We start from the raw sequence: 21,455 nt of genomic DNA on the forward strand, positions 1-21,455 counted from the left end.
GGGCGAGAAAAGGTGTGATCTGGAAAGCCTCCCACACAGACTCACTCTCAGCTTCAAAACTGGGTGTATATCTCATTTTCATCTCTCTCTTCTCAGGTCGTTTGTGTGACCACAGGATACTATTAAGCATCCTTGGGTCATCAAATGTATTTGAAGCTAGTGGATATGTATGGTGGTTTCTTTTTTCCCCAAAATGACAATGAAAAAAGAAAAAAATCTCATTTCTTTTTCTGATAAAAAAATTCTAGCTCAGCCCTGGCTGGCATAGCTCAGTGGATTGAGCGCAGGCTTCGAACCAAAGTGTCGCAGGTTTGATTCCCAGCCATGGTACATGCCTGGGTTGCAGGCTGTAACCCCCAGCAACCACACATTGATATTTCTCTCTCTCTATCTCCCTCCCTTCCCTCTCTAAAAATAAATAAATAAAATCTTTTTTAAAAAAGAAAATACATTTAAAAAAAATTCTAGCTCATTATTTTAAGAAATACAGAAGGTATAAAGAAGAAAATAAAAGTCATCAAACCTTCTACACGGACATGACAACTAATAACATTTTTTGTGACTATAATTTCATACTTTTTTCCTGCATGTAGACACATACATACATCTCCATTTGTAGGCCTGCAGTATCCAGAAGGTTATGAAGACAAACCCGTTTCCATAAGGAAAGCAATCATATGAGTCCAGAATATGGTGCGAATGGTGTGTTTCCCTTGGAAGTCCATTTCAGGACAAACAGGGTCATTTCAGGTGGGCACCTGGTCCCGAGCTCCTTCTCTGGTCAACCTCTTCTCTTCACCCCTCCCCACACAATCCCCACAGTTTTTTTTTTTCTAGCCCCTATTCATTCTGCAAAGGCCCAGCTCTGTTCTGGAGGCTCAGGGCCTTCTCCTGCCTCATCCCAAAAGAGCCCATGGGCCTCAATGCTGCCCAGAGAGATCAGCTGTGAGGGCCAACACTCACAACCAAGTTCACCTTGACAGCCAAACCCCTGTCACCTCCGTGCCTCTGCTCCACACACTTGCACCATTCTGCACTGGGAAGCTGGACAAAGAGGAGAATGTGACTTATTCTATCACTTTGAGGACAGCAAGAGGTCTCAGTGAAACTTGAATGCTGCCACAATCTTTTGGTGATTGGGCCACACTCCTGCCCAGAATGTCCTCATTAAGCCTGGATGTTTTTATCTCTGAAATGGGGATGGTTATATCTACTTCACAGGGTTGTTGGGAGAAAGATACATGGAACAGTTTAAATAAGGCCAAGAGTAAGACAGACCCCAGAGGTGTCTGACTAGCTAGTCTCTAAGAGTCCCTACAAAAAGCCAGCACCCCGACATCTAGCATCTGGTTCTCAGCTTTGTGTGTCCAGAGCTGAGTTTTGCGGTGGGAGAGGTGGCTGTGCATAATTTAATTAATTATTTTTTTCATGTATATCTCTGTTTATTTCTATATCTCTCTTTCTATGGATCTCTCTATTCATCTAAAGAAACCCATGGAGTCATACCACTTCCAATTCCAATCTAACACCGCAGGGTTTGCTCCACTTTCTTGCTTTCAATAATGATCTAACTTCCTTTTCCCACAGTGAGAACCCTGCTCCCACTATCCTTAATAATTTAAGTATATTTTAATTCAATTTATTGGGGTGACATTGGTTAATAAAATGACATAGGTTTCAGGTGTACAATTCTATAATACATCACCTGTACACAGTATTGTGTGCTCTCCACCCCAAGACAAGTCTCCTCCATCTTCATTTATCCCCTTTTAACACATTCTACCTGCCCCCACTTCCTTTTCCCTCTGGTAATCACCACATTGTTTTCTGTGTGTACAAGGATTTTTTTTTCTTAATTCCTTCACCTTTTTCACTCAGCCCCAAACTCCCTCACCTCTGACAGCTGTTAGTCTGTTTTCTGTATCTATGAGTCTGTTTCTATTTTGTTAGCTTACTTTGTTCATTAGATTCCACGTATAAGTGAAATCATTTGCTACTTATCTTCCTCTGATTGGCTTCTTTCACTTAGCATAATATTCACCAGGTACGTCCATGCTGTCACAAAAGGTAAGATTCTTTTTTTTTTTTTAAGGCAGAGTAGTATCCCACTGTGTAAATGTACCACAGCTTTTTGATCTACTCCTCTGTTGATGGACACTTGGGCTGCTCCCAAGCCTTGGCTATTTATATACATATATGATGCTGCAATGAATAAAAACGTTCATATAGTCTTTCAAATTAGTGTTTCTGGTTTCTTTGGATATATTCCCAGAAGTGGAATCACTGGGTCATAAGGCAATTCCATTTCTAATTTTTTGAGATAACTCCATGCTGCTTTCCACAATGGCTGCACCAATCTGTCCTCCCACCAACAGTGCACAAGGGTTCCCCTTTCTCCACATCCTTGACAACACTTGTTTGTTAGTTTACTGATGATAACCATTCTGACTGGGGTGAGGTGATATCTCACTGTGGTTTTAATTTTCATTTCGCTGATGTTTAGTGACATTGAGCATCTTCTCATACTCTATTGGCCATTTCTGTGTCTTCTTTGGAGAAGTGTCTATTCAGGTTCTTTGCCCATTTTTTAAATTAGATTTCCTTTTGGTGGTGAGTTTTATAAGTTCTTTATAAATTTTGCATATTAATTCCTTATCCGATGTATCTTTGACAATGTTCTCCCATTCAGTGGGTTGTTTTTTCATTTTATTGATGGTTTCTTTAGTTGTGCAAAAACGTTTTAATTTGGTATAGTCCCATTTGTTTACTTATTTTTTGTTGTTGTTGCCCTTGCCTGGGTAGCAATATCCAATAAAATATTACTATGAGCAATGTCTGAGATTTTGCTGCCTATGCTTTCTTCTACAATTTTATGGTTTCAGGTAGAACATTTAAGTCTTTAATCCATTTTTAATTTTTCTTGTGTGTGGTGTGAGAAGGTGGTCTAGTTTCATTTTTTGCACCTATCTGTCCAATTTTCCCAACACCATTTATTGAATGTTCTTCAATTGTATGTTCTTGCCTCCTTTGTCAAATATTAATTGACCATATAGGAGTGGGTTTATTTCTGGGCTCTTGACTCTATTCCATTGATCCGTGTCTTTTTTTATGCCAGTACAATGCTATTTTGATTACTAGGCTGTATGGTATAGTTTGATATCAGGTAGCATGATTCCTTCAACTTTGTTCTTCTTTCTCAAGATTGCTGTGGCTCTTTTGTGGTTCCATATAAATTTTTGGAATATTTGTTCTAGTTCTGTGAAATAGCTGTTGGTATCTTGAAAGGAATTGCTTTGAATCTATAGATTGCTTTGGGAAGAGTGGACATTTTAATGATGTTAATTCTTCCTATCAGTGAACATGGTATATACTTCCACTTATTTTTGTCTTCTTTAATTTCTTTCTTCAGTGTCTTACAATTTTCTGAATACAGTTCTTTTACATCCTTGGTTAAATTTATTCCTAGGGGTTTCTTCATGCAATTGCAAATGGGATTGTTTTCTTAGTTTCCCTTTCTGATTGTTCATTATTAATATATAGAAATGCAACTGATTTCTGGATATTTATTTTGTATCTTGCTATTTTACTGAATTCTTATCAGTTCTGGTAGTTTTTTGTGGAATGTTTAGGGTTCTCTTTATACTGTATCATGTCATCTGCAAATAACAACAGTTTTACTTCTTCCTTTCCAATTCAAATGTCTGATTGCTGTGGCTAGGACTTCCAGAACTATGTTGAATAAGAGTGGTGAAAGCAGACATCCCTGTCTTGTTCCCAACCTTAAAGGGGAACGCTTTTAGTTTTTGCCCCTTTAATATGATGTTGGCTGTGGGTTTGTCATATATACCTTTTATTATGTTAAGGTATGTTCCCTCTATGCCCACTTTACTGACAGTTTTATCATAAATGGGTGCTGGATTTTATCACATGCTTTTTCTGTACATATTGATATAATTACATGGTTTTTATTCTTCATTTTGTTTATGTGGTATATCATATTTATTGATTTGTGGATAGTATACAAGCTTCATCCCCAGAATAAGTCCCACTTGATCATGATGTATGATCTTTTGAATATATTTTTGGATCCAGTTGGCTAATATTTTGTTGAAGATTTTAGCATCTATGTTCATCAGGGATGTTGGCATATAATTTTTTTTCTTTGCAGTGTCTTTATTAGGGTTTGGAATTAGGATAATACTGGCCTTGTTAAATGAACTTGGGAGTTTTCCCTCCTCTTAATTATTTGGAATAGTTTGAGAAGGATAGGTATAAGTTTGTCTTTGAATTCTTGGTAAAATTAGCCTGTGAAGCCATCTGGTCCAAGGCATTTATTTGCTGGAAGTTTTTTTATTTGTTTATTACTGCTCCAGTTTCATTAGTTGTGATCTCCCTATTCAGATTTTCTGATCTTCCTGATTCTGTTTTGGAAGATTTCATGTTTCTAGGAATTTATCCATTTTGTCCAGATTTTCCAATGTGTTGGCATAGAGTCATTGATAATATTTGTTTGCAATCTTTTGTATTTCTTTGGTGCCAGTTGTTATTTCACCTCTTTCATTTCTGATTTTTATTTATTTGAGTCCTCTCCCTTTTTTTCTTAATGAGTCTGGTTAAAGGTTTGCCTATCTTGTTTATCTTTTCAAAGAACCAGTTCTTGGTTTCATTGATCTGTTGTATTGTTTTTCTAGACTCTGTTTTGTTTACTTATGCTCTGATCTTTATGATTTCCTTTCTTTTAGTCATTTTGGGCTTTGTTTTTCCTCTTTCTAGTTCCTTTAAGTATAAAGTTGGATTATTTGAGATTTTTCTAATTTCTTGAGATAGGCCTGTAATGCTATGAACTTCCTTCTTAGAATTTCTTTCTCTGTGTCGAGTAGATTTAGAATTGTGGTGTTCTAATTTTTATTTGTTTCAAGGTATATTTCTTGATCTCATTGTTAACCCATTAATTGTTTAGTAACATGTTATTTAGCTTTCATGTCTTTGTATGTTTTTCAGTTTTTTTCTTGTGATTGATTTCTAGTTTCATACCATTGTGGTTAGAGAAGATGCTTGATATGATTTCAGTCTTCTTAAATTTGTGGAGACTTGTTTTGTGTCCTAACATGTGGTTTATCCTAGAAAATGTTCCATGTGCATTTGCAAAGAATTTATATTCTGCTGCCTTTGGGTGAAATGCTCTGAAGATATCAATTACTTCCACCTGATCTAGTGTGTTATTTAACGCTGTTCTTTCCTTGTTTATCTTCTGTCAGGGAAAATCTATTCACTGATGTCAATGGGCTGTTAAAATCTCCTCCTAAGACTATATTATTGTATATCTCTCCCTTTATGTCCATCAAGATTTGCTTTATATGTTTAGGTGCTCCTATGTTGGTTATATAAATGTTTACACGGGTTTTATCCACTTGTTGAATTGCTCCCTTTATCATTATGCAGTGTCCTTCTTTGTCTCTTACTATATAGCTCTAGTTTTAAAGTCTGTTTTGTTGAATATAAGCATTACTATTGCACCACTTTTTTTCATTTCTATTTGCATGAATTTTTTTCCATCCTTTTACTTTTAGTCTGTGCATATCTTCTATTCTGAGGTGGGTCTTTTGTAGACAGCATGTATGAAGGTTATGTTTTCTGATCTATTCAGCTACCCTATGTCTTTTGATTGGAGCATTTGAGTCATTTACATTTAAAGTGATTATTGATAGGTACAAATATATTACCATGTTATTCTTTTAACTATGCTACTCTGGGTTTTTTTCTTATTTTTCTTAAAGAAGACCCCTTAATGTTTCTTGTTATACTAGTTTGGTGGTAAAGAACTCCTTTAGATTTTTTTCTTGTTTAGGAAACAATTTCTCCTTCAATTTAAAATGATAGCTTGCTAGGTAAAGTAGTCTTGGTTGTAGGTTCATGCTTTTCATCACATTGATATTTCACATCAGTTCTTTCTGGCCTGAAATGTTTCTGTTGAGAAATCAGCTGACAGTGTATGGGGACTCCCTGGTAGGTACTGACTGTCTTTCTCTTGCTGCTTTTAAGATTCTCTCTTTGTCTTTTGCCTTTGCCAGTTTAATTATGATGTGTCTTCATGTAGGCCTCTTTGGGTTCATCTTGCTTGGAACTCTCTGTGCTTCCTAGACTTGTGTGTTTTTCTTTCACCATGTTAGGGAAGTCTTAAGTCATTATTTCTTCAATTAGGTTCTCACAGAGTAATATTACTAAGTTTTGCAGGGGATTATACAATTTATATAACACACTGAACACATGATGTTTGGCTCAGAGAAGCCTCCATGTTATTCCATACTTTCTCTTTCATCTTCCCAATCAAAGTGTAAATCCTAATGAGACCAGGAAATGGGAGAACTCAGCAGGCTGTTCTTCTATACAGCCTCTTGACCCTGTGGCAAGTTGTTTTTCCTTTGGACCTCAGTTTCCTTGCTGGGAAAATCAGTGATTATCTCAAAGATGCTTTCCAGATCTCAGAGTCTTTTGTGTCAGTATTCTACAGGATCTAGAATGGCATTGGAACAGTGACAGTGGTCAATACATACTTGTTGTTGAAATGGGGCCAAGGTAACAAGATTCTCTTTTCAAAAGCTGTTCCATGAGCCAGAACACAGTATTCTCACAAAGGAGAGGAAGAATAAGAGATGAATACAAGGCTTTTAGGATAATTTAAAGCAACTCAGAGAGTCCCCCAAAAGCAGTACTTGGCTAGATTACCACAGGATAGAAATGGCAAAAAATTGCACAATTTTATAGGAACCAGGTTAAAAATGCTAATGGAAGGAGACATTTTCCTTTCAAGAGACATGAAGCGAGTGGCAAGAGCCAGTTGTTGCTCAGAGTGAAATAACACAGGAAGTCAACTGGCTCTAAATGTCCTTTCCCTACAAAAGATCTGCTCTTATTGAAGATGTTTAAAAATAGTACAAAGGGTTATCACTCCTACTAGCAGACAAAATACTCAAATATTTCCATATTAGTTCTCTTCCCTGGCTCTGCCTTCTCCCTTAATTATGCTCACATGGCTAGTGCATCATTCCCTCCCATATTTTGTCTCCTTGTCAGGAGAGGGAAAGAAGTCTTTTGGTATAACAATGCATCCATGTCTCCTACAGATGCCATAAAGAACCTTCAGCTGTAAGGATGCACCATGCTCCTCCCAGGTTGCATCGAGTGGTACCAATTCTCTGAAGGGGAAACATAGGGAAACAAAAGGAAAGTGGAGAGAGAAGGCATGAAATGGAGATACTGATATGGTCATACCAAACACTACAGTATTTCCAACTGTAGCTGACACTGCTGGTCATCTCCTATCATCTAGTCTCTCCTTCTGAATAGAAATTTAAGCCAGATGCATGGAAGTTCCATGAAGAAATCTATTTCCCAGCCTGCTTTGCAAATAGGTGTGGCCATAGCACTAGAATTTGGCCAATGGAATTTGAATGGAAGTGATGTGTGTAAATTTCTTGCTATAACCCTAAAGAAGGAATTATTCCCTCCCACTTTTTTCTTCTCTGCTTTCTGGCTGGAATGTGAATATTATGATGGGAGCTACAGCAGCTATGTTGGTAGACTAAACTGCATCCACCCAAAATATGTAAGGTGAAGCCTTACTCTCCAGTGGAGCTGTATTTGGAGATAGGGACTTTAAGGAGGTAATTAAGGTTAAATGAGGTCATAGGATGAGGTCCTAATCCAATTAGATTGGTGCCCTTATAAGAAGAGAAAGAGACCTCAGGGGCAGGCACACTCAGAAAAAAGTTTGAGGACACAGCAAGAAAGCGGTTTTCTACAAGTGAGGACGAAAGGCCTCACCAGAAACCAACCATGCTGGCACCTTGATCTTGGACTTCTAGCCCTTAGAACTGTGAGAAAATTAATTTCTGTTGTTTAAGCCAGCAGTCTGTGGTATTTTGTTATGACAGCCTAAGCAGACTAAGAAAGGCCATGAGATGAAAGTCATATGTTGAGAATGGCCTTATGATAAGATTAGAAGAAACCAGGGTTCGTGGTGGCTGTGAAGTTGCCATGCCAGTCCTGGATCACCTTCCTGACCTTCTGCATGACAGAGCACGAACGTCTATGAAACCACTGTTATTTGGGGGCTTTATTAAAGCATCCAAGCTTGTATCCAATCAGATATAACAACCCTCCTGTGTAAAAGAAGGATTGGTGTTCTAAAATGGAACATTCCTATGTTGCATGTTTATAATAAGTTATAATGTTTAACTTAACTGTATGGTAATGTAACTTAAAATTTATCCATAGAGAAGAAAATCATTTTCAAATATGCTTTTTTAAAATTTGCATCCTGGTTGAGATTCTCAGCTGGATATTGATTGGAAACAATTTATTTGAACCAAGATGATTTCCACTAAATGTATGTTCTCCAAATGCTGTCCCTAAAGGGATGCTCTGGTGCTTCATTGTGGCTACTCAGCTCCACCACTGCTCATTAGATACAGAGGAAATGGCATTGGAGACTCAGAATATCTCCCTGGGAAAGGGACAGGTGCCTATTATATCTGTGAGACTTTTGATTTGTAGACTCATGTACTCTCAAGACATCGAGCAGAGAAATGAAAATTATAATCTGCCAGTCTTACTGTCAGAAATGTGGGAAAAAAATTTGCTGTTATGGAGAGGATTTTGTGGTGAGCTTCAGCTCGCTCTACTGGTTGTTAAGGAACTCAGAGTCTAAGGCAGCTCATCTCTTCACGGAGACCGTGTGAACGCAGACTCTAAAAACCTTCCCTTAAATTTCCGTAAAAGCAACAAAGTTAATATTCTTGAAATGATTTTGTGAAGTAGATAGAAGGGATGTGTTGAGATAATTTGTTTGGGAGTAAGGAAACTTCTCCTATATCGTGATTCTGAAGAATGGCTTGGCAGACTGTGAACTGTTTATACAGTGCACATGTGTGTATATATAATGCACTTACAGACTCTGCATGCTGTGTGTCTTCCACCTCTCAAAAGTCCTCTTCAGAACTGGGGCTGCCCTTGTACTTGCTTCTTTCCTGTGACTTCTGCTGTTTCTCCGCATCTGGCCCCATGCCTTTCCTCTCAGTTTACAATAACCATCCCACCCGCCAAGGATATATGGACAACTCCCCCCACCCCAACCACTGTTAACACTACTCTTAAAATGGATGGCAATGTCATTGCTGAGTATTTTAAGGATTTACAAAATCAAGTTTAAACGTTCAATTTGTCAGTCCTGTAGCGTGGGAACCTGACCCCTGATACACAGGCCATCTCTATCTTGCCATCACAGAGAAGTTCCTTTTCTTCAGCTTTTTGAAAACCTGCAGTTATTGAGCATCTATTATATGTGCCAGGTGTGATAGGAGTTCTTTTCCAGACACTGGCTCAATGAATATTCAGGGAGCAGACACTGCTGACATTGTCTATCCGATATCATATATTCCCGCTTTCCTTACTAACAGAACATGGATTTCCCACCTTCCCTTGCTGCTGGAGGTGACCAGATGGCCAATGGACATAAGTCGAAGTGTATTGATGGAGAGGGCTGGCTCTAGAACAGCATTTGCTTTCCTAATGAAGGTGACAGAGATATCTGGATGAAACCACAGCTGGGGCTGTGGCAACTGTCTTGCAGTGGTGAAGGTGTCGGCCCTAACACCCTTGAGTTGCTAAACCTATGTGAGCAGCTGTCAGTCTCCAGATTCCCCTTATATAAAAAGCAACAACAAAAGAAGCCTCCCTGTTTAAGCCACTCAAGTCAAGTTTTCAGTTATGTGCAGTAATGTAATCCTAATTGGTACAACTGGCAATGATACTGATGTTGGTGTTAATTCTCTGTAATTTCTCCTTTTCTTCACCTTTACTATATCATCCCCTCTGTTCTGTTTATTGTGATCCCTTCTCTATTCAGTGTTTCAGATTTTACTTCCTGTTTGATTTTTTCCCTCTGCCTCTGTTTCTGCCTGGAGTCTCTGGAGACCTGTCCTTCCACTGTATGATAAGGTCTGACTCAGTCCAGGGAAAACAGCAACCTGACTGGTTTCGTCACGGCTGTCCCGTCCCAGAGTACCTGACCTTGGTGCACACACCCACCTCCTAGAAGGTCGTGAGACAATTGTTTTAGGTCTTTGAGCAGTATTCAGTAAAGTTAGAGAGTTCCATGCGGGCCCTCACAATCCTGCTGCTGGGGGCCTGCGTCACAGTCACTCCCGTGTCCTTCCTGGCCAGCAGGTCCCTGACGTTTTTCAACTACCAGGCAGAGCTGTTCATGCATACAGAATGCAGGCACCCCCACGTACCGCCTGTGCCTCCAGCCACAGGAACGACTGGTAGCTGTTCAAAGGATCATCCTAACCCTATTCCCCCTTGCCTGTGAATGGTCATTTCCCCATTTAGCAGTTCCTTTAACATATTGACCAAAGTTATTTTAAAGACATGTGATAATTCCAGCATCACTGAGCTGGTTCTGTTAAATGACTTATCTCTGAACAGTGGGTCTTTTTTCCCCTTGCTTTTTTGTGTCTTAACAAATTTTTGCTGAATGCCAGGCACTAAGTTAGACACAGAGGGAAATGATCTTCACTCTCTGAAGTGGGCGTGCCTCTTCCCTTGTGAGGCCGTTAGTATGGTGGAACTGAGTCAGCCTGCTCAGTAGTTGGGCTGGGTTGGGGTTTTATTGTTGCCAGCATTACCTTCAGGGCACCACAGGCTTCAGATTCCTCGGGGGGTAACTTTTATTTAGTGGGCGGCTTTGGGTACCAGAATACTATCTGTGTTTCTGTTTCACCCTCCGATTTCAGCAGTCCCGCATGCTGGCACGTGGAGGTCCCCTGACCCCATTGTTGCTCCTTCTGTAGCAGAGTCTTAGTGCTTGCCACACAGTGTGAGGCTCCTGACTGGGTGGCAGGAGGGGATTCTCAAGTCTCCTGGTCCAGCCTTAGTCTTAAGCAGGGACTGTGCACTTGGCCTTGAGCATAGGGCCTGCCTGCATTCTTACTCTTCTCCACCCCACCCCTTACCTTCATGGCAGCAAAACTCTGGCTCACACTGGCCTGTACTTTTGAGCAGGAGAGATTTCCCTACCCTTCCCCAGGGGTCACAGAACTCTGGTTTGTGTTGGTGCAAGATCCTGGGGCCAAGAAGTTTTCTTGCCCCTCCTCTGGGAGCAGATGGGTGTTTCTTCTCTTCTTCCCCCAGAAGCAGTGAATCTTTGTCTGGTCTCTGGGGGCAGGAGTGAGGCTTTATACCCCTCCCTCAAAGGCAGAGGGGGTTTGCTCCTACCTTTTTCCCCGGAGCTCTGGTGTGAGATGTTCCGTTGCATTTCCCTCACATGGCAGGGGGCTTTTGTTTTGTATGACAGGAAGGTTGGGGGAAGTGTGTAGTGATTTTACCTGTTTTCCACTGGCCTCTACTCATTCCCTATATACCTGGGCCACTGAGAGGTGCTCGCTGTGGTCTCCTACCCTGCCCCCAACCTTTGCGAACACCTTTTAAGGCCCCGGGAGAACTCCCCTGGTGTCCACACCTCCCAGGTATGCTACACTGGTAGATAAGCTGGCCCACAGCAGGTCTTTGGGAATTTGCTGAAATTGTAGTGAGTTTCTTCTCATTCACTTTTATGGCAGCAACCTCTTTTGCTGTGCCTCTCCAAATGTGAAACAGTCTGTGTGTGTCTTGTTTCTCCTGGGGGAATCTTGTCACTTGTTTGAAGTCCATCGCTTTGGTCCGCTTTCAGAACCTCGGCTCTCTGATGGACTTAAGAGACGCTGGGATTCTGTAGATTATTCCCATTTTGCTCATTGTTAGGGTGGGAGCAGTGTGCTCTGTGATTGTCAGTATCCTGATGAGAAAGGGAACTCTGAGAAACCCTCTGAGTTTTAGACTTCAGATCTGACCGCCTCTCACCATCTTTACCGCTTGCCCTCTGGCCTCATCTGCTGTCGTGTTCCGTTCACATTATCAGAAGCCTTCTAACCAGAATGTCTGCTTTACCCTGGCTTCTCCTGCAGCCTTTTCTGAGCAGGTCAGGCAGGCTGATCCTTTTAAAACATAACTCAGATCATGATACTTCTTTGCTCAAATCACTCCAGAAATTCCCCACCTAAAATAAAAATCAAAGTCCTTCAAATGCACTTTGAGGCTTTACACGATCTGTTCTCATTCCCTGCCGACCTCTCCCGGCTCCCTGGGCCCCCTGCACTTTGGTCTGCTTGCTGCAGCTCGAACGTGACACGCATGTTCTAGCCTTAAGGCTGTGCAATGGCTGTTCGCTCTTTCTGGATGTCCTCCCCTCAGGTGTCTGCATGATCACCCCTTGTCTCCTTCAAGTCCGTGCTCACATGACCACCCTGACAAACTCTTTAAGTTGCTGCCCACTCCCTCCCCACGACGCCAATTCTTGCTCACTCTGACCTACTTTTTCTTTTTCCTCATCATTCTTACCACCTTCTAACGTACTGTGCAGTTTACTTATTTATTAAGTCCATTGAGTCTATTTATTTCCTATCTCATCCTGCTGGATTGTAAACTGTAAAAGCAGAGGACCTTTTATCTGTTTGTTTTCCGATGCACCCTAAGTGCCGGGAACCACACCCGGCACACGTTGCCATAGGCGCTCATGTGGACACTTGTGGAGTGAACGAATTCGTGTGAGCATCCTTTGGGGACTGGGCTGCTGGAGGTGATCTGCAGACTCGTCATGGCAGCAGAGGGCCAGTAAATGTCGAGACTATGTATCATATGTTCTTTCTTTAAAAAAAAAGTTTATTTATTTTTAGAGAGAGGGAAGGAGGGAGAAAGAGAGGAAGAGAAATATCAGTGTGTGGCTGCCTCTCATGCACCCCCTACTGGGGACCTGGCCCACAACCCAGGCATGTGCCCTGACTGGGAATCAAACCAGTGACCCTTTGGTTCACAGGCCCTTGCTCAATCCACTGAGCTACACCAGCCAGGGCTGTATCATATGTTTTTTAACACAATCTGATATGCAAAAATCAAAATACATATGTACCTGAGCACGCATTCATTTTGCAAGCACATATACACACAAGAACACATATTGAACACGTCAGGACAGATGGGAGGTAAAAGGAAAGAGAAAAAAGAAAGAGGAAAGGAAGAAAGAAAAATGGGAAGGCAGGAAAAGAATTCAGGGGACTTCCCAAGGACAAGTTATAATAATGTATTATGAAACGAGGAACATGAAATAATTCAACTCTAGGCATGTGAGGTTTAAAAAAATGCATCTCAGAACTTTTGCTAGCTCAAATTGTTCTTCCCCTCCATGAATCAGAACAGAGGGGGTTCACTGTGATTTCACTCCTCAGGTGGGAAACCTGTGATTCAGGTTGTGCAAACAAATACAGGGGTTAAGACTGCAAAGATTAAGACTGTGGGGGTCCGTGCCTCTTAAGTGGTGTGCTGTCCCTTGTCTGTGACACAGTGTGGTGACACAGCTGTGTCAGCCAGCTCTGCAACTTGCATCTTCAAGGTCATCCTTCAAGGCAGATAACTTTCCTGTCCCTTGCATGAACTGTTTCTCTGCCTCTTATATCTTCTACCAATAAAATGTTTTCAATCCAAGGACAAAACTCTCGCTTAACATTATTTTTGATGCTTGTGAACAATGATGGGCTTTTTGAGAGTTTATGGAGCTACCTACCAGCATAAAACAATGACTAACTGAATAAAACAAAACCCAAAGTAAAGGGGCTCTGCACGGGTGGGGCTTAGCCCCAGGTGGTTTATATATCTTGGAGCTCCCTGGAGTAGAGCTTCACATTTATCTGAATAGGAGACATAGAAGAGTTTATTACGAAACTGCTGTATGCGAAGCTGCATGGGACAAACATTTGGTTTCTAGCAACACTGAGCAAATTCTTACCTTGTCCAACTTTTTGGGTGTTGGACCTTATTTTTTTTTGTCTCCTCAAACTCTAAAACAAATCATCCACCAGCTTCCATGAAGCAACTCACCTGGGAGAGGTGATTAGCAAAGCGAGGCAAATCTCAGCTGCTTAGGAAATGCCAGTGAGGCTGGGGCTGGGGCTGGGGCTGGGGCTGGGGCTGGGGCTGTGTAACCTGTGTGTGAGCTTCATTCGAGGCACCTCTGAGGGGTGGGAGATGGGTCTGCACCCTGAAAAAGAAACAGCCCCAAAGGTCCTTGCGAGTGATGCTGGTGAAAGGAAATGCATCTTAATTAAAGAGACTGGGTTGAAAGTTCTCCAGCACTTCTCTCCCTCCTGTGCTGCTTACAAAGCAAGTCTTTCCCAGGTCTGCAGGATAAATGGGCCTGAAACATGTGGATTATATTTCCCCAGAAGCTCAGGTGTTCTTTCACTGTGGAAACTGCTCTGAAAATACACACCAGAGGTTACCCTGGGTCCTCAAATCTTCCAATATTTTTAGCTATTTTGCTGATATTAAACACTAAGTCAACTTATTTACATGAATAGGTTCTTAGCTCTGATAATAAGAAAATGATAAATGGTAGGTTTTAACCCTCCTAAGCGAATTTTCCTGGACTTAGCAGGACTGGCCAAGGCCCGGGCACCTGCAGCCCAGGGAGAAGTTCTAGGAACTGTAGGCTGTTATTGGCAGCTTGTTGTTTCCACTGTCATGACCCCCTCCCCTCCCTTGTTCTCTAGTAAGGGCATCACATGTGCAGCTTATGGCAGAAGGAGAATTCCTAAAGGGAGAGGAGGTGAGAGGTCATTCATTCATTCATTCAAATGTTTGTTCACGCCTTCAGTTATTTATCCAACAGATATGTGCCCGGCACTTTTCTAAGTGCTGGTCTTGTCACCCTCTGTGTGATGTGGACAGTGTCAGTGTGCTAGGGCTGCTGTAACAAAGCACCACAAGCATGGGGCTTGAACAATAGCAGGGCACTGTCTCACAGCTCCAGAGGCTGAAAGTCCAGGGTCAAAGCGGCAGCAGGGCCGGCCCCTCCCGAGGGCTGTGAGATACAGCCTGTTCCATACCACTCACCCAGTGTCTGGTGGTTTGCTGGTGACTCTTGGTGTTCCTTGGCTTGTCAATGTTACCCAGCCTCTGCCCTCACCTGCACATGACGTTCTCCCTGTGTGCACGACTGTCTCCACATTGCCCCTCTTTATAAGATCACCAGTTGTGCTGGATGGCCTCGTTTTAACTGGATAATCTCTGTGAAGACCGGACATCCAACAGAGGACACAGTCTGAGGTGCTGGCGGGTAGGGCACACTGTAACCCACGACACAGACGAAACAACGGCAGACGAGCTGCTGGCATCCCTTTTATCTATCCCTCCTCGCTGCAGCGCTCCTCAGTCGACCCTGCTCTCGCATGCCTGGGACCCGAGAGCCCCTCATAATTCTCCAGGAAGCAGAAAATCTATCTAGGAGGCACATTGGACCTAGAGACCCCTTTAGTAGTTTCCTGAAAAACAAACAAACAAACAAACAACAAAAACATGATAAAGAGCCTACATCCCAATTTGATTCAGAAAACACAGAGTCTCCACTCTCCCGTGAGACCAGAGACGAAAGCACACAGCCGGTGGCAGTACTGCCTCAGCGCCCTAGGGGGGATCATTTCTTTTGCATTAAGTAAAATATAATTGGAATGTAATTCTCTTTTCCTCTAATCAAAAAAATCATTATAATTTTGTCTGAGAGAAAAAAAGGTAAGTTAATAATATATACTATGTTACCTAATAGAAACTGTCCTAAAATATTATTTTCTGATTTCTTCAGCCAGTGTTAAGCATCTGTATTGTACTCATAGATTCAGGGAATTTGAGAGCTGAAAATGTCTTCAGAAATCGACTCAGTGAACCTTTATATTTAACTGAGGAACCTGTTTACTCAGCTAAGGAGAGAAGGTTTATTCGAGGTGACAGCCCAGCCGACGCTCGCCATGCGCCCAGCGCACGCTAAGCGCTGTCCCTAGGCCATCGGGGCCTTCCGCATGACTGCCACGGGGTGCAGCTGAGCCCAGGCTGCCGGCACTGTGACCCCAGAGCCCGACTCTTAACCACTCGGCAGCAGTGAGTGAGTGGCAGAAGGTTTGTCGCCAGGCCTCCTTGTCCTGGTCCAGCGTCTTTCTACTGTCCCGTCTTGCTTCCTACTCTTGCCTCCCTCCATCCACACTATGCATACTAACTGCTAGAACCATCTCTAGAAAGCACAACCCAATCATAACACTTTTTCTTCTTACAGACCTGCAATCTCTTCCCCACCAACAGGCAGTAGAGCCCCATGACATATTGAAGGCCCATGACAGAAATGTTCAGCCCCATTTCTTAGAGTCCCACTACGAAACTCTTCAGCCGAACTTGGCTACCAGCTCTTCTCTAAAAGAGGCCTGTCCTTCTGCCCTTGCCCAGACCGTTTCCCATAACTAGAATGCCCCCCTCCCTTTACCATAGCCTGTGTAGTTCTTTCGTGAACTTTTTCTTGTTCTTCTAACAGATGTAATTTTCTGTGCCAGAGGCTGCTGTTGCTTATCGGTATCCATTCTCCCTTTGTCCTTTTAAAAATAGAATCTCTGGGTTTTAGCTGGGTACCTCGCTCCCTGGAAGAAGACATCCCAGCTTCCCTCAGGACTTGGTGTGGCCATGTGATTAGCTCTGGTCAAGGGTCTGCGAGCAGGAGCGATGTGTGCGGTGACCGGTCACACTGCAGAGGACCCAGGGCCTCCCTCCTCCTTTTCTCTCTCTCTCTCTCTGCAGAGCCAGTGGGCATGGTGGGAGTGATGCAATGTACAACCAGGAGATAAGGCAACGCCATCATGGATGGCAGAGCAGAGCTGAGGTTAGAAGGAACCTGGTCCCCCCACAAAGGAGCTGTCACATCAGTCCCGGACTGCCTGTGCTCAGACCATTGCATGAGAGAAAAGTGTTTCCATCTAGTTTAAACCACTGTTGGCTTTGCTGACTCTTCTTATCTCTGTTCCAGCAGCCCACCTGCATCAATAGGAGAGTGTTCTGACATCTCCGAGCACCCTCATCCCTTTGTGTTTCTTCCAAGGCATTTCTTCAATTTATCACGTAGCAGAGAAAACATGGCATCTTCAGTTAAATAGCCCTGGTTTTGAATTCCAGCCCTACCACTTATCAGCTGTGTGACTCTTGGTTACTTACTTAGCCTCTCTGGGCTTCAGTTTCCTTCCCCATAATCACTAGAGACAATGATACGTAGAGTAATTTTCCACTATTCTGAGCTGCCTCTCAAGGGTGATTTTCATCAGGCTATGGAGACCTAGTGAGTCACTCTCCTCCACTATAGGAAAATACCAACCACAGAAACCAAAGCGTTCACATCTGCTCCTCAGGCAGCCTCTCCCATGGAGTACTTTGGAAATGCTGACACATTCTCCAGCTCTCCCTTTGCTACAATCTGGGCAGACCATTGCCCCACTGTTTGTAGATGCAAGGCGATGATTCACCCTTCCTCTAGCCAACTCCTTGCATGAAGAAATTATTATAATTCTAAGTGCACAGCTCATTCTTCATGCACCCATGGATGCTTAGAGTTACAAAACTCTCGAAGGTCGTGTGGCCCAGTCTTCTCTGTCAGATCCCATCCGTGGGGCCCTCCGCGCTCCCCCATAGCCAGCCTCACCCGGGGCCACCCTGCCTCTGCTGAAGGGTCTCCACCTAGTCCCAGGGCAGCCTGTTCTGTCTCTCAGCAGCACAATCACGATGAAGTTCTTTTTTTATATTTTTATTCTGGAAGGCTGATCACTTAGGGATTTTAATTCCCAACACAGGATGGAATAATACAGGGGCTGTGTCCTGCCAAAAGCCAATCTAATTCCTTGTGTACATCCTCCAGAGTCAGTGTGGGGTGCGGGGCTTCCTACAATCCCTCTTTCTCTGCCGTCTCACATGTGCCTAGTGGTTCCCAATGTTTCTGATAAATCAGTTCCATCAGAAAATAATTTTGGAGCATGCGTCTCTCAACATACACATAATTACAATGTAATAATATATGTATCATTGTGTTAACATATTATGCAACTAATGATACACATAAAAATGGGTATTAAAGGTGGTAAGTAATAGGTAAGTGGAAGTTCAAATATTTCCCACCCATATGCCACAGGACCATCTTGCACACCCTGGGCTGCACGTGTCTGTCTTTGGAAACCCCTGAACTACACACGCTGGTTTTCCTCACCAGCATGCATATATACAGCCTAGAATCCTAATTTCCAACCGTCTACTCAACAGTGTCGCCTATATTCTGTAATATTTCAAACCCAACACCTGCCAAACAGGTCTCTCTTCCTACCCCACTAGGTTTCCCTCTGCCAAAGCGCCATCGGTTTTTCTCTGCCCACTGTACACCTGCCCCCATGTGGCTAAACCGGCTAGAGTGAAACGTACAACCAGACGGGATGATCTCACTTCAAATGAAGGACCATATTATTTCAGTGCTTAGTCATCGGAAAGAAGAAAATCCTGCCATTTGCAAGCACATGGATGGATCTTGAAGACATTACGGGAAGTGAAATAAGTCAGACAGAGAGAGACAAATACTGCACGATCTCACTTGCACATGGAGACTAAGAAAGCCCGATTCATAGACACGGAGAGTAGAGCTCTGGAGAGCTAGCTGAAGGTGGCGAGAATGCTGAAACTCGTAAGTACCTTCTGGCCCCCGACTTTGCACACTCAGCAGCTGGCAGAAGGTGGTCATAAATGGGGAGCGAATGAGAAGACAGACAGGGATGTGTGGATACGGAACAGCACCCTTTTATTTGAAGCAAACCAGAGTGTTTTCATTCTACGCTGCCCTTCTCCGTAGTTGTCTTATTGTAATATCTAATTAACTTGCTGTATTATCCACTTAACTTATTGTTGATGCTGACAATAAATGTTTTTGGAAGTAATTTGGAGCTGTCAGTTTGCAAGTCACACAGTAACAGCTTTCACTGAAAAAAGAAAGGAAGGAGGGAACGGAGAGTGGAATGTTGTCTGCCAGTGCCTGGTATCGGGACACAGGGAGGTGTCACTCAAGGGGCACAGTCTTACGCTGGTAAGATGAGTGAGTCCTGGCATTCTAATGCACAGCATGGGGATTGTAGTCAATGATCTGTATCACTACGTGAAAGTTGCTAAGCTCTTAAATCCTTCACCACACACACACACAGGTAATTATGTGACAAGATGGAAGTGTTAACTACGTAATGCTACCGGGGTAATCATTTCACAATATACCAGTCTATCAAATTAACACATTGGACGCCTTCCACTTATACAGTGTTATACGAGGGGGGACCCCCCAAAACTTGGAATTTATTTATAAAAAGTTGTGAATTTATTCTTACATGTTTAAACTTCAGTCAGCTTCAAAACACTCTCCATTTGACCTAATACATCTATCGAGATGTTTTTTCCACCGCTCGAAACAGTTTCTGAACTCATCAATTTTGATGTCTTTTAGTGCTTCTGCCATTTTTTGTTTCACCTCTGCCACATTGGCAAAACATTTCCCTTTCAGAATTTTTTTCATTGAGGGAAACAAGCAAACAAAAAACTCACCTGGGGCAAGATTGGGTGAATAAGGAGGGTGCGGCGTGAGGGTGATGGCATTTTTGGTCTAAAAGTGCTGAACCCTCACACGGTGTGGGCAGGTGCACTTGTAAATCACCCATCATGAAATGGGCAAATGCACTGAAAGAGTCTTCAAAAAAATTCACTGGAGCCGAACACAGCCTCTCACAACAATGCCAGCTAGTACTCTGGTACAGATGGGTTCCTAGAACACTCACCTCATAGGCCAAGCCTGTACTACACCCTCTAGAAGGTAATTCCATTTGGGGGGTTCCCCCTTGTATGTCAGTTGTATTTCCATGAAGCTGGGTGGGGGGAACTTAAGGACGGTCCATCTTAGGTGAGCACTCACCATTGCCTAACAACCCTAACAGATCTGCTACTCCACCTGCTCACCTGATCTCATGGCTGCTCTTCACATCTCCACCCGCCCCAACCCGCTCCTCGGAATTCCAGCATCTGTTCTATTTTCTCACTCTCAGCTGCCCATTTTCCTGAGGAGGTGAAAACAACCGAAGAGGGCTCCTCCTGGTAGGACCCAGCCCCTGCATCCCCCGCCCCCACACTCCCCGCACCCTTCTCTTACAGCAGGTGAGCACCTGTCCCCACAGCAGTCCTCCCACTCACTCAGGGTTGGGCTCCTACAATCCACCCTTCTTTCCTCGGCATCATTAGTTTTCCCTTCTTTTACTGAATGATTCCCACCTGCACATAAACATGCAGTAAGAACGAAAGGAAACAAAATCCCTTTACCTCTTTTCCCTGCTCAGTTCTCACATCAGCTTTTTGTATCTTTTTATTTTATTTTATTTTTGTTTTCACCAGAGGATATATTTATAGAGAGAGAGAGAAAGGAAGGGAGAGAAAGGGAGAAGCACTGATGTGTGAGAGAAACGTCGACCGGCTGCCTCCCACACGTGCCCTGACCGGGACAGTATCTGCATCCCGGTTATGGGTCCTGACTGAGGATGGAACCTGGTCATCACACCTTCTAATATCACCTGTGCTCTAATATCACCTTCTGAGAGAACTGTTCCTTGACTCCCACATAAAATAAACATTGTGCTCCATCTTTTTACCATGCTTTATTTTTGTCATCAGGCTCACCACAGTCTGAAGTTGTACTATTTCTCCATTTATTCACTGAGAGTCTCTTTCACTTGGGCTATTCCATTTTGTTCAAAGCCGTATTCTTAGTGCCTAGATTAATGCCTGGTACACAGGAGGCTTTCAATAAATATTTGTGGGATGAATTTACATATTTACCTCAATCACCCAAAAGACATTTGGAAGAGTCAATCTAGTCTTTTTCTGCTCAAGCCAGGCTTTGTTTTCCCTTCATCCTTTAGAGTCTGCTACCCCAGTATCTCTTAAATGCCACCTCTTTGTCATACCCACTGTCACTGCTGCAAGTAAGTATCATCTTTCAACAGTTTTACTGCAGCAACCTTGGAAGCTGGTTTTCCTGCCTCCAGTCTCCAGCTTCCTCCCAATATTCCCCCCTCAGGACTTCCAGAGTGGTCTGCTTAAAACATAAGTGCAGCAGTGACTCCCGTCTGCTTAAGAACCTTCAATAGCTCCCTGTCATCTGACAAAAGAAGTCAAACCTCCTTAGCTGGACAAGCTGGAGGCAGTCTGCACTTCCAACCTTGTTTCACGCTGTTGCCCTTTCCACATCCATCCGGCACTCCTGTCGCTCCCAATCTACTTGCGGTTCCTTCTTTCACTCACACTGTTCCCTCTGCTTGAGTACCTTTCCCTTCACCTGGTGAAGTGATGCTCAGCCTTTGAGGTTACGTGCAAAGTCACCTTTGAGTTAGACTTCCAGATTTCAGTAAGCTGAGGGGATTCCTCCTCTCTGTATAGCATTTGTTTTATACAACTCTTTCATTCAGTCACTTATTTATTAAAAAAATAAA

This window comes from Phyllostomus discolor, chromosome 1, assembly GCF_004126475.2.
Source record: "Phyllostomus discolor isolate MPI-MPIP mPhyDis1 chromosome 1, mPhyDis1.pri.v3, whole genome shotgun sequence".
NCBI lineage: Eukaryota > Metazoa > Chordata > Mammalia > Chiroptera > Phyllostomidae > Phyllostomus > Phyllostomus discolor.